General features: G+C 37.8%; 1 protein-coding gene across 8 annotated transcripts in view; it reads right to left on the bottom strand.

Moving 5' to 3' along the window:
* LOC110457170 (complexin-like) overlaps positions 1–13,981 on the bottom strand; it is a 174,984-nt gene that overhangs the window by 16,801 nt on the left and 144,202 nt on the right. Inside the window, exon 1 of one of the 8 annotated variants that reach the window (XM_021508309.1) lies at positions 12,636–12,749. The exons of 4 other annotated variants lie outside the window; for them this stretch is intronic. The gene's annotated coding sequence lies outside the window, so the exon portion shown is untranslated. Of the gene's footprint in view, positions 1–6,215; positions 6,235–6,397; positions 6,417–9,111; positions 9,239–12,635; positions 12,750–13,981 lie in introns of those variants that run through there. 3 more of the 8 variants (XM_021508308.1, XM_021508315.1, XM_021508311.1) reach the window with 3 other exon arrangements.

Raw genomic sequence — 13,981 nt, 5'->3', positions numbered from 1 at the left:
ACATAAACATGTGGTACCAACACCTAAATACCACAACATAAACATGTGGTACCAACACCTAAATACCACAACATAAACATGTGGTACCAACACCTAAATACCACAACATAAACATGTGGTATGAACACCTAAATACCACAACATAAACATGTCGTACCAACATCTAAATACCACAATGTAAATTAAAACAACTGGTATCAACACCTAAACACTAGGACATGACTTTGCCGTAAGGAAAGGACATTATTATCTTGTAAGCCAACGCTGTTTCAGAAACATCGAGAAGGTTTTAGTATGGTTTCCAGTCTACTTGATGTGGTGTTTTGGCTATCCATGCGGAAGTGTGCCTTACTGATCGACAGGTTTTCTGATACCCCAGCTCCCTGTCCTTAACAGGTTTCCCACTACTTAGATCACTGACGATGTACCCAGAAGGTTTCCCTGATACTTGGCTCCAAGGCTCGGCTATCATGTCTGGTCATGTAAGGTTATGTGATATTATAGATTTTTTTCAAAAAGAAAATTTGAAACGTCAATAAGGAATATTGACATTATTTATTCATAATATAATTGGTGAATAGAGCAAACTTTTTAACTAATGGCTGAGTCAAACCTAAAGAATGAATATCAGTGTTCCTAGGAAAGTTGCTGTGTAGTTAAAAGAAAGGATAACAACCTCAGGTTTTAAAACATAATGTGTTTAAAATTTGCTCTTCAGTGTGTTCCTGTTACATTATCATATAGTGAGATACAAATGACATGTCGCGTTGACTTTTCAGCAAAACGTTCATACTGGCCGGTTACATTCCTCGTGTAGGTATACCTACCTGTTTATTGATGTTCAGGTATATTAAGTACAGGATACACATACTGAGATTGGTTGTCAGTATTCCTATTGTATTTACCTCACTAGCTGAAGATATTTATATCATATATCCTTTGATACCATTAAAAAAACTGAAATTGCAATTATAAGAATAATTACTTTTTTTTTTTTTTTTAGGAATTGTCTCCCTTTACCAATTATCGACTTAATTCATGAGTATTTTTTATTACTAGCAGAGTTTCCTTAAAATTTGAATTTACCCTTGGCCTATTCATAATGTTTATTAATTGACAAAGTTTCCTCAAAATCTCATCATATTTGACAATTTCTCATGTGGAAACTCTTAATTATATAACCATTCAGAGAACTGTTTGCTAATTATATCGGCAAGGTTATATACATACTCAGATTCGAAACGAGCTTCTGTCTTTGTATGGTAAAAATATTGACAGTTTCATCATTATCCTGTCATATTTGATTAAGAAATTGAGCAAAAACTACTGACCAGAGTGCATAATCGTTTTTCTCCATTTCAAACTTGGCCAGTCTTTGTATATTGTGTATGCTATAATTGCTTCTTAAGTTTTAACTAAACTGAATGATATTTGTGATCTTTTGTAAATACAACCGGGCCCTTTTAGAAAGGGGAAAATATGAAAGTCATGTGATATGAACAATCAGGATGAGATGCATGGTTGTTAATGATATCCAACATTGTAGTAGTGATATCTAAAATTGTAGTATAATCCGACTCTTATTGTGTTAAACAATCCACTTTCTGTAGATATGTCTTTGTTTGCAGGTCTAAGTCTGCTTTGTTCATCGATGAATCAAAAACCAATTAAAACTGTAACTGGATGCTTGGAGGACAACTATTGGGTGTTTTGTCGTAATATAACATGTAAACATAGTAAATAACTATATTGGTCAATAAAACATGTTGACATTTTGATTGATTTGTACATGAAAAGTCCATGGATTTTTACAGTACTGAATTGCTACCTTGGGTTTAGTAACAAATAATCGAATAGAGGCTACACAGACTGTTGCCTATCAAAGCTATCTATCTGATATGGCTATGTCAGTCTTAGAAGGTAAGACAGATATCCCCTACAGTAAACTGTTAGTATAAACCAAGTACTACTCAGCAATGCTAGTGTGGGTAAACATACCAAGGCTTATTCTATTTCATATATCTAACGCAGCAATTGATTGGTCAATTGAAATAATTCTCTACCATGGAACTGTTATATACTGTCTGCTGTAAATTTACTTATGAAGCCTGGATTGCGATATTATGTTAGTTATGTCAATGACCCAAACAGACCCTAACATGTCATGAAACTGATTGTTAATGATGTCATGAACAATACCCTCAAAAGGTGGGTTAAGCTTATGTGCATTAGAATTTGGAAACTCTTCTTGTGTTTTGAGATAATCGTTGCCAGTAAAGAACTGAATTTGTGACGGAATACTCTCAGCATACAGTAGGGTTAACCTGTAATAATTATGTCCTATTGTACTGTTTTACTACAATTTAATGCTGTGCAATATTTAAAGAATGTTACAAATCAAGAAACTACATGCTTCTGTGGGATTTTTTACAGAGAATAGCAGAACAGACAAAACAAGCCACATCCCCTTCTGTAGGACTTTTTATAGACCTTTCCAGGGAATGTGCTTAAATCAGCCTAGAAAACAGACCACAGTTTGGAGCACAATACAATTTAATTGTTGCAGGAAACACATAAGATAGATTGGTCCCTGTTTGTTTTGCTTAGACAGCATGCAATTTCATAACTGACTGAATATTGCTGGATCGATGTGGCTATTGTGTGAGGAGATCTTGTGGCCAATAAACAGGCTCTTCTTACCACAGTAACAATACGGTAGGCTTTGTGTGGCCAGAGGGCAACAATGTTGACTATTGACCCAGGAGTCCGCCATCTGGTACCGAAGAAACACAGTGCCATGTAGTCTACCTTATCCATATGACACTGTCTGGCTGTCTATGTATCTTAGTAAAACAGGACACTGTCAGGTTATCTATGTATCTTAGTAAAACAGGACACTGTCTGGTTATCTATGTATCTTAGTAAAACAGGATACTGCCTGGCTGTCTTTGTATCTATGTAAAATATTAGTTATTCATAAACAATAGCGTGCTCCCATTAGGTTAGGTGGTTTTTGCATCAATGTATTAGTATGGGCACACGTCTACTGTCTGGTTATTTACTCAAGATAGAATGAACAATGTCTGGTTATTAATATTTACATAAGACAGGGAAGTGCCTGGTTGCCCATTTACGATAGGACACTGCTTGGTTGCCTTTGTAAGATAGAACACTGCCAGGTTTTCCTTGTAACATCAGATAATGTCTGGTTGTCTTTGTAAGATAGGACACTGCCTGGTTGTCTTTGTAAGATAGAAGACTGCCTGGTTGTCTTTGTAAGATAGAAGACTGCCTGGTTGTCTTTGTAAGATAATACACTTTCTGGTTGTCTTTGTAAGATAAGACTCCATTTGGTTGTCTTTGTAAGATAGAAGACTGCCTGGTTGTCTTTGTAAGATAGAAGACTGCCTGGTTGTCTTTGTAAGATAGAACACTGCCTGATTGTCATTGTAAGATAAGATAATGTCTGGTTGTCTTTGTAAGATAGAACATTGCCTTGTTGTCATTGTTAGATAGGAAACTGTCTGGTTGTCAATGTATCTATGAGATAGAACACCTCCTATAGCCATACAATAACCTATCTGAGCCAGAACAAACAAGACACCAACCTACACTACCCTAAATGTCATTCAGAACACCAGAACAGTCATACAATATGTTCCAGGCAGGCAACTGTCCAGTACATCAGCCCGCTGGGGACAGCTCAATCCTGTAGCACCCCGACAAGTCACCATAAACCAGCATCATGGAGGCATCCTAGGTAGTATTTGATCTTAAATCTCCGCTGTAAGACCGTATTGAATGTTAAATCTCAAGAATCTGATGCTGAAATGGCAACCTTTCCTTTATTGAGTTATATCAAACCTGACTTCTACAAGATATCAAAATCATATACCACAAATGTCAGAAGACAGATAATATAATTAGTTGACAATTTTTTTCTAGAAGAAACTGACTTTGTACTCTAGTGATAAAACACTGATATTTACGTGAATGTGAAAGGTTCAGTTTCCCACCCACAGGACTAAATTAATGATACATAAGGTAAGGCTGTGTCCTATATGTCGGTCAGGACTAATTTACTCATACTGAACAGTCTCAAACAAGGATTGCTACTCTGTGAGAAATCCCAGCCGAGGGTTGGGTCGGGGAGTTCCTATATATTGGTACCTTATAGCTTTCTTACATCACAATACGTCACTTGCTAATAACAACAGAAGTGTTATTATATAAGGCTCTGTATACAATCATAGGTATAGAAAATCAATCTCATTACGAATACATAGTAAATAATAGATACACCTATATATCCCACATGTGATGAAGGTAGCTGTCTGAGATATGAAAGTTCAGATATCCAATAAGGTTTGTACAATCAGAATTTACAGATATCCCACACTTTTGTTTCTTACATTTCTGTTATTAATTAAACAGAAACTCAAAGCATCCATACAGGAGTTCACAGGCCATGACAGTACAGGTAACCTCTTACCTACCTTTTCTATTCTTAATTCAGGGTATTAAACATAGTGATCTTTATCTTTAATTCTGTATTTATTCTCGTATTCATAGGATTGACCTTCATTTTGACAGTGTATACGTTTGTATGAATGAAATAGGCAATGAACATATTCTAGGGAACATACCAACGAATATGATCGTTGCCAAGTGTATTCATATGATACTGTAAATGCTGTCAAATTGAATGTCAATCCTTATACCTGTATTAACAACTGAAAAAATGAATGTCAATCCTTATACCTGTATTAACAACTGACAAAATGAATGTCAATCCTTATACCTGTATTAACAACTGACAAAATGAATGTCAATCCTTATACCTGTATTAACAACTGACAAAATGAATGTCAATCCTTATACCTGTATTAACAACTGACAAAATGAATGTCAATCCTTATACCTGTATTAACAACTGACAAAATGAATGTCAATCCTTATACCTGTATTAACAACTGACAAAATGAATGTCAATCCTTATACCTGTATTAACAACTGACAAAATGAATGTCAATCCTTATACCTGTATTAACAACTGACAAAATGAATGTCAATCCTTATACCTGTATTAACAACTGACAAAATGAATGTCAATCCTTATACCTGTATTAACAACTGACAAAATGAATGTCAATCCTTATACCTGTATTAACAACTGACAAAATGAATGTCAATCCTTATACCTGTATTAACAACTGACAAAATGAATGTCAATCCTTATACCTGTATTAACAACTGACAAAATGAATGTCAATCCTTATACCTGTATTAACAACTGACAAAATGAATGTCAATCCTTATACCTGTATTAACAACTGACAAAATGAATGTCAATCCTTATACCTGTATTAACAACTGACAAAATGAATGTCAATCCTTATACCTGTATTAACAACTGACAAAATGAATGTCAATCCTTATACCTGTATTAACAACTGACAAAATGAATGTCAATCCTTATACCTGTATTAACAACTGACAAAATGAATGTCAATCCTTATACCTGTATTAACAACTGACAAAATGAATGTCAATCCTTATACCTGTATTAACAACTGACAAAATGAATGTCAATCCTTATACCTGTATTAACAACTGACAAAATGAATGTCAATCCTTATACCTGTATTAACAACTGACAAAATGAATGTCAATCCTTATACCTGTATTAACAACTGACAAAATGAATGTCAATCCTTATACCTGTATTAACAACTGACAACATGAATGTCAATCCTTATACCTGTATTAACAACTGACAACATGAATGTCAATCCTGATACCTGTATTAACAACTGACAAAATGCTTAAATGCTGCACAAAGGAATACACAGTGGACGAGAGTTACTGAGATAGTACCTACGGCAGCGTTGTTGCTATAATAATATTGTTCCAGTGAATTTTAACGGATGAACAAGTCCATTTCTAAAATACAAATAAAAAATATAAGCAACATTATGTCTTCTTTTTGATATCTTTTAAATAGCATTTTTTTCCCTTCTCAATTACACTGTTTTCCTGCTGAACTGAGAAGTAAACACACAAGTCTTCCGCCGCCATATTTGAAAAATGTATCAATCCGCCAAATCTTTTTTCAGTGTGTATTCATTATTTATTCTCAATTAAAGTCAGAGTTAATTAAGCTGAAGAAGGGAGAGGTGTAAATATAATGACAATGACACCATGTTATACATCACCTATTTCACAATCAGCCAGATTTCTTCGATAGGTTTCCAAAATTTCAATATCCACATGTAGATAATAAGATGATTGACCTATGTTTTGTCTTAACATCATAGAGGCCACAACACTGAACAAAACTATTTCAGGGATAAATAATGGAAACACTAGCTAGCATTGACATTTCCATCATACGTACGCAGACAACCCAATGGTATACCTATACAGCACGGACAGGAGCCCATCAATCCCGAGGACCAACCGGGTACACTGAACACAGCCACAGAGGCTGTTTGTTTGAGGGACAACATGAGTAGGTTTATAATGGAGGGACAGTGTTAGCTAACACTCAGACTCCCTTACACTCATCTAACATTTAATACCAGGCTCCATTCTACCACTACAACCCACTCATTTGTCAAAGGCTTCCAAATAAAATGAAAAACAGTTTCCAGCAAGTACTGCCATAAAAAGCAACAGGTTGAACCAATGAACACAAACGAAATGGGCCATAAAGTTCCGGTTACAGCCAGGTACAATAACGCTCGTCCTGTAATGGAGAAAATTGGATTCTGGCGGTATTCCTTCCCAGTAAAATAGGAAAGCTGATCACTGACTGTGGTTTCCATAGATACAGAATACAAGAAATGGTTTTCACAGACACAGATTCACCGAATGCTTTCACAGAAATTGAAATTAAAATGTTCCTGTTTTAAGAAGAACCATCAAAATGGTTCCACTATAACATAAAAATGGTGGTTTTACAAAGATAACAATGGCATGGTTCCCAAGATGTAAATCACTAACATAGTTCCATAGACTTACAGTTACTGGTTTTCATAGAGAATGATTTAAATGGTTTCTATGTTAAATAATTTAAGTGGTTTCTACATCTACATCAAATATTTTAAATGATTCCCATTAAGAAGGAGAACAATTTCAATATTTTCCACACAAAACAGCTATATATGGTCAGGTGGTGTAGTGGATAGCATACTCCCCCTTCACTAAGATGGCCAGGGTTTGATTCCCCTACCTAAAGTGAAAAGGTGCAGGGTAGACACCTGCCCGGCCAAGTTGGTTTTTCTCTGGTTACTCCAGTTTCCTCCCACATTAAGACCCTCTGTACGCTTCACTCTAGACCCTCTGTACGCTTCACTCTAGACCCTCTGTACGCTTTTCTCTAGACCCTCTGTACGCTTCACTCTAGACCCTCTGTACGCTTCACTCTAGGCCAACAAGAGTGATTTACATAAGCTGATCAAACTTTTTTCATAACTGTTGTAATATATACAAAATAGATTTTATACAGATGTAACATTGATGTCAGTAAGTGCTGTATTAATCCTTAGGTCTAACAGTCTTTATATAACCTGGTTATTGACACTAGAACAGGCGTTGAACAACACAAAAAGTGTATTTATCCTTTGTTTATATTGTAAACCAGTGTTATACAATGTAACACCTGCCCACAAATCAATGGTCGCTATTGTTGGATTAACTGTTCTTCTCAGTGAAGAGGAGGAAGCTGTCCTGATACAGAGGCTGCACAAACATGTTAAACACATCTAGGACTATGAATGTCACAGGCTAATTAATGTTCAAAGTGGAGATGTATCTAAGCCAAAAACAATAAAACTTCAGCAAAAACTAAGTACAGACAATGCTGGCTTCTCTTATTGAGGAGATTTTGAGACTCTGCATAGAATTTCAAAACAGTCTTCCCTTATACATGATAATTAAGACTATAACTACACATTAAAATTACCATCTTATTTTCTATAACATAACTATACATCAAATACTCCCACTCTAAATCTCTATAATATCCCTACACATCAAATAGTCCCACTCCATATCTCAATAACACAGATTATAATATCCCTACACATCAAATACCTAGTCCCACTCCATATCTCTATAACACTGATTATAATATCACTACACATCAAATACCTTGTCCCACTCCATATCTCTATAACACTGATTATAATATCCCTACACATCAAATAGTTCCACTCCATATCTCTATACATTGATTATACACATCAAATAGTCCCACTCCATATCTCTATAACACTGATTATACACATCAAATAGTCCCACTCCATATCTCTATAACTCTGATTATAATATCCCTACACATCAAATAGTTCCACTCCATATCTCTATACATTGATTATACACATCAAATAGTCCCACTCCATATCTCTTTAACACTGATTATAATATCTCTACACATCAAATAGTCCCACTCCATATCTCTATAACACTGATTATCATATCCCTACACATCAAATAGTCCCCCTCCATATCTCTATACATTGATTATACACAACAAATAGTCCCACTCCATATCTCTACAACACTGATTATAATATCCCTACACACCAAATAGTCCCACTCCATATCTCTACAACACTGATTATAATATCCCTACACATCAAAAAGTCCCACTCCATATCTCTATACACTCATTAATATATCCCTACACATCAAATAGGCCCACTCCATATCTCTATACATTGATTATTCACATCAAATAGTCCCTCTCCATATCTCTTTAACACTGATTATAATATCTCTACACATCAAATAGTCCCACTCCATATCTCTATAACACTGATTATAATATCCCTACACATCAAAAAGTCCCACTCCATATCTCTATACACTGATTAATATATCCCTACACATCAAATAGTCCCACTCCATATCTCTATAACACTGATAATAGTAATTCCCTACACACCACGCTGTAGTAAAGTCTACTGAGAGCACACACATGTCGGCAAGTGACTTTGTGTTCATTCATATATGTATAAGGTGAAAACAAGCACTTGGAGAATTTCTCACAACGTTTGATTCAATGTTGATGCTTGCAATGCAGGAAAATATAAAGGTGAAAATTACCGTTTAAGTACCCAGGTATTTCAACACTGTCAAACACCTGAGTGACTGTGGTCTAGCAGCATGTGATGGTGCCCTCGGTGTATCTGTCGTGGGATCTATACAGTCTTGTCTGTATATACAATGTATGCTTGAGTAAGTGTGTACTTAACCATGAGTGGAGATGGCTGTTTACCAATCAATACAGCTCAGTGTTACAAATTAACCCCAAATCAATAGTAGCATTAATCTGCCAGGCCCTCAACAATGGCCACTGGTGATGCACCCGTTACACAGCCTCACAACAGGAAACTGTAATAGATGCCACCATTATACCTACCATTCTGCCTCATACTAAGTAATATCTTTAATCGTATTCCAACTATTTCTGGAAATCCAGCCACTGTCTATTACAGGCTAGTACGGAGTCTGTTATTACAGTTTACTGAAATGAGTCCCACGGGTGATGCTGGTCATCAAACGACTTATGTTGACCCTCATTAGTCTGGATTTGTTCTTCATAACAATCAACTGTCATAACTAATGAAACTGCATCTGTCACAAAATATTAGCTAAGCCTTAGATCATAAGTGTCCAGGATGTGAGTACCGAATACTGTCAATTCTGAATAAGTCGTACAAATACACATGTAATTAATCATTCTAAATTTGAGCAGATTGATTAAGACCAGTTCATGTGATATCCAATTTTCCAAAGTAATAATCCAAAATCCAATGATCAGTAAGCGAAAATTTCCAATATGATGGGAAAAACATGATGGCAAATATTGATTGCATAAATCAACACACATAATGGGTTGATTACAAATACCAAATCTATAGCCCAAACTAATTATCCCCACCATAGCCAAATGCTATCATCAGCCCAAAAACAGCTCTACAACAGTCCCAATGTAATCACCAGCCCACAAACAGCTTCACAACAGCCCCAATGTAATCACCAATCAGCCCACAACAGCTCCACAAAAGTCCCAATGTAATCATCAATCAGCCCCACAACAGCCGCACAACAGTCCCAATATAATCATCAGCCCAAAAGCAGCTCTACAACAGTCCCAATGTAATCATCAGCCCAAAAACAGCTCTACAACAGTTCCAATGTAATCATCAGCCCAAAAACAGCTTCACAACAGTCCCAATGTAATCATCAGCCCCAAAACAGCTTCACAACAGTCCCAATGTAATCATCAATCAGCCCCACAACAGCTCTACAACAGTCCCAATGTAATCATCAGCCCAAAAACAGCTCTACAACAGTCCCAATGTAATCATCAGCCCCACAACAGCTCAACAACAGTCCCAAAGTAATCATCAATCAGCCCCACAACAGCTCCACAACAGTCCAAAAGTAATCACCAATCAGCCCCACAACAGCTCCACAACAGTCCCAATGTAATCACCAATCAGCCCACAACAGCTCCAGAACAGTCCCAATGTAATCACCAATCAACTCACAACAGCTCCACAACATTCCCAATGATCAGTCCCACAACAGCTTCACAACAGTCTCAATGTAATCATCAGCCCCACAACAGCTCCACAACAGTCCCAATGTAATCACCAATCAGCCCCACAACAGCTTCACAACAGTCCCAATGTAATCACCAATCAGCCTACAACAGCTCCACAACATTCCCAATGTAATCATCAATCAGCCCCACAACAGCTCCACAACATTCACTAAGTAATCATCAGCCAATAAAATTTCTACAACAGTCACTAGGTAATCATCAGGCCCAACACAGCTTCACAACAGTCCCAATGTAATCATCAGCTCCACAACAGCTTCACAACAGGCCCTAAGTAATCACCAGCTCCACAACAGTCCCTAAGTAATCATCAGCTCCACAACAGCTTTACAACAGGCCCTAAGTAAGTATCAGCCCCACAACAGCTCCACAACAGTCCCAATGTAATAATCAGCCCTACAACAACTCCACAACAGCCCCAATGTAATCATCAGCCCTACAACAACTCCACAACAGCCCCAATGTAATCATCAGCCCTACAACATCTCCACAACAGTCCAAATGTAATAATCAGCCCCACAACAGCTCTACAACAGGCCCTAAGTAAGTATCAGCCCCACAACAGCTCCACAACAGTCCCAATGTAATCATCAGCCCCACAACAGCTCCACAACGGCCCCTAAGTAATAATCAGCCACACAACAGTCCCAATGATCAGCCCTACAACAGCTCCACAACAGTCCCTAAGTAATAATCAGCCCCACAACAGCTCCACAACAGTCCCAATGTAATAATCAGCCCTACAACAACTCTACAACAGCCCCAATGTAATCATCAGCCCTACAACAACTCCACAACAGTCCAAATGTAATAATCAGCCCCACAACAGCTCTACAACAGGCCCTAAGTAAGGATCAGCCCCACAACAGCTCCACAACAGCTCCACAACAGTCCCAATGTAATCATCAGCCCCACAACAGCTCCACAACGGCCCCTAAGTAATAATCAGCCACACAACAGCTCCACAACAGTCCCAATGATCAGCCCTACAACAGCTCCACAACAGTCCCTAAGTAATAATCAGCCCCACAACAACAGCTTCACAACAGTCCCAATGTATTCATCAGCTCCACAACAGCTCCACAACAGTCCCAATGTAATTATCAGCCCCACAACAGCTCCACAACAGTCCTAATGATCAGCCCCACAACAGCTCCACAACAGTCCCAATGTAATCATCAGCCCCACAACAGCTCCACAACAGTCCCTAAATTATCACAATAGAATCAAAATCAATGTTATACCACCACAACCCAAGTAAAGTTAAAGTCAACATTAAAAAAAAGCAACACTAAAACAAAGTAGGCAACACTGTAAAACAAGGTAAGGCAACACTGTTAAACAAGGTAAGGCAACACTGTTAAACAAAGTAAGGAAACATTGTAAAACAAAGTAAGGAAACACTGTTAAACAAGGTAAGACAACACTGTTAAACAAGGTGAGGCAACACTGTTAAACAAAGTAAGGAAACACTGTTAAACAAAGTAAGACAACACTGTTAAACAAGGTGAGGCAACACTGTTAAACAAGGTAAGGCAACACTGTAAAACAAAGCAAGACAACACTGAAATTGATGTAAGGCAACACTGAAATTGATGTAAGGCAACACAGTAAAATAAACGAGGGCAACAATATAAAACAAGCTATGGCAACAATATAAAGCAATGTAGAGAAACAATGTTACAAAGTAAATGACATCAATTGACCATGAAAGGGTGACTTCTATTATACATTAGTGTAATAATTATTGTGGTCACCTCACCCTAAAATATCACTGTAACAACAACATGCTAAACTATAAATACATGTATATAACGGGACCCCCTGAAGTATATACACAGCTACCATTAGATCATAAGTCTCTCTATAACATTACGTTTAATAGCTTGATAATCCCTTTGTAATTAACACCCTCTAGATATGACACTTACAGATTGGAGAGTATTTAGATTGAGTACCACCATTTAAAGTGTCTATATAGATTAAATATAAAACTGACCTTGTATGTAGCTGGAGCACAAGTATTCCTGACCTTGATAGTATCCTACCTCCACTGAATGAGGCAACCCCTCTTGACATCCATAGAACCAACAGTTACATGAATAATGGAAGAAAATCAATGTCTCTTTACCATCATGGTAAGTTGGAGTATGTAGAATCAATAAATTCATTTGATATGCATAGCCCTGATTAGCAAATACTCAGCCCCTTATAGGAGGTGTAACAAACAGTAGCCCCTGGCACCCTATACTCAGCCCCTTATAGGAGGTGTAACAAACAGTAGCCCCTTGTGTCCTATACTCAGCCCCTTATAGGAGGTGTAACAAACGTAGCCCCTGGTGCCCTATACCTGTCACTCATAAAGGTGCTCTATATACAGCCCTCCATCCTACATAATAATGTCCCTCATATACCAAACCATTAGCCCTCCTTCCCTCATATAAACAACCTTCATATACCCAAACACATAGCTCTCCTCACATATAAAAAACCCCTTCATATACCCCGTATAGCCCTCCTCCCCTCCCATCATGGTCCAGACCCCCGCACATAGCCTTCTTTCCATTCCATACTGGTCCAGACCCCTGCACATAGCCTTCTTTCCATCCCATCATGGTCCAGACCCCGGTACATAGCCTTCTTTCCCTCTCATCATGGTCCAGATCCCAGTACATAGCCCTCCTTCCAACATATCATGGTCCAGACCCATACACATAGCTTTCTTTCCCTTCCATCATGGTCCAGACCCCAGTACATAGCCTTCCCTCCCACATATCATGGTCCAGATCCCAACACATATCCTTCTTTCCCTTCTATTATGGTCCAGACCCAAGCACATAGCCCTCCTCCCCTCCCATCATGGTCCAGACCCCAGTACATAGCCCTCCTTCCCACACATCATGGTCCAGACCCCAGTACATAGCCCTCCTTCCCACACACCATGGTCCAGACCCCAGCACAAAGTGCCACTCCCCATACATCAAGGTCCATTACCCACAGACATGTACACTATAACAACCAAGTTTGCATGACTTCATATGTCCCTTGGAAAGGAAAACGACAACATTTGGCTTACTGGAGTATTTACTCACGTATGTAATGAGATCCGATACATGATGACTCCACAATCTTGAGGGTTTGTCAGAGAATCAATTGCTGCAGTGAAGCTTTGGCCAATGCGTGGCCAGTCTGTTATATAATGGACATAAATGCGGTTCAAAGACAGACTCTAGATAATGTATCAGTGTCTGTCAATGTGTCTTAATGACAGATTCTAGATAATGTACCAGTGTCTGTCAACGTGTCTCAATGACAGATTCTAGATAATGTACCAGTGTCTGTCAA

This window comes from Mizuhopecten yessoensis, unplaced genomic scaffold (assembly GCF_002113885.1).
Source record: "Mizuhopecten yessoensis strain PY_sf001 unplaced genomic scaffold, ASM211388v2 scaffold9033, whole genome shotgun sequence".
Taxonomy (NCBI): Eukaryota; Metazoa; Mollusca; class Bivalvia; order Pectinida; family Pectinidae; genus Mizuhopecten; species Mizuhopecten yessoensis.
The sequence above is the reverse complement of the archived record's forward strand: the minus strand, read 5'-3'. Positions and strand labels throughout refer to the sequence as shown.